Source organism: Pygoscelis adeliae, unplaced genomic scaffold (genome assembly GCF_000699105.1).
Source record: "Pygoscelis adeliae isolate BGI_AS28 unplaced genomic scaffold, ASM69910v1 Scaffold3, whole genome shotgun sequence".
Classification (NCBI taxonomy): Eukaryota; Metazoa; Chordata; class Aves; order Sphenisciformes; family Spheniscidae; genus Pygoscelis; species Pygoscelis adeliae.
This window is the reverse complement of record NW_008824446.1, coordinates 3,031,823-3,032,880: the sequence shown is the minus strand read 5'-3', so window position 1 is coordinate 3,032,880 and position 1,058 is coordinate 3,031,823.

Below are 1,058 nucleotides of genomic sequence, written 5' to 3'. Positions count from 1 at the left end.
CTACCCTCGCACCTAGATTAAACCCTTCAGGAGAATTGAGAGGCAGGGGACAGGGAGACAGAGCCGAGCCAAAGCACACCTGTGAATGCCGAAACCCTCCCAAAGGGAGCAACAGCCCCCCGAACCGCGCACACACGCGCGGGGGTTTGCGTCCTGCTAGAAAGAAGGAGACAAAAGGAGCAATAAGTACGTGTGTGAGCCTTCCTTAACGGTCTGGAGCCCAAAGGAAAAACGCAAATTAGAAGCAGTATTGGGCATTTGGTGCCCCCCGCCCCCATTTTATCAGGGTCTGATCCCGTCTGATTATTCGCTTTAAATGTAAGCGCTGATTTTTTATTCGCATGGTCTCAGACACCTCTCTCCAATTTTCTCTGAAAGCCCAGCTGAGGAATGGGAAAACTCAGGAATAAATAAATCCATTTACACACTAAACTCTCTTCGATCGAGCAAACAGTGAAATTAGCCAAGTAACTTTATTTCCCACCCCACCCTTTTCGGGAGGATGAGGTTTTTTTAAAGGCGTTGGTAAGATGGACCTGAGGTGTGTGGGGGGTTTCTTTCTTTCTTTCTCTTTCTTTCTTTTTTTTTTTTTTCCCCTCCCAGGGATATGTATGTTTAAAGAGATGCTGAAGAGATTTCTGAGTTCACGGGGAAGAAGGAAAGGTTGGCTTGGGGAACGGCAGCGCGCCTGGCAGGTATTTTAATGACCGTCCCTTCCTTTGAACACTTTCAATTTCTCAGCTTCTTTTCCTCCGGAATATCTTCCCCAGCCCAAGTATGATTTCTGTTGTAATTCTTGTGTGTGTTTGTGATCACTTCTGAGGTAAATTGAGAAGTAAGCTGCGCAAAAGGAGGAAATCGCCCCTGGGGTGCTTTGTTTACTTTGGTTTGTAAAATCCTGCTAGGAGATGGTTTCCTCAGTGTGTGGCAAGTGTTTCTTCAAGAAATTCATCAGCCCTTCTACAATTACTTCGAGCTCCGAGGGAAAAGAGCTGCCATCACTTTCTCACATCCCAAGGTGTTGCATGGAGGAGAGAAGAAAAGGCTGGAGCATTTAA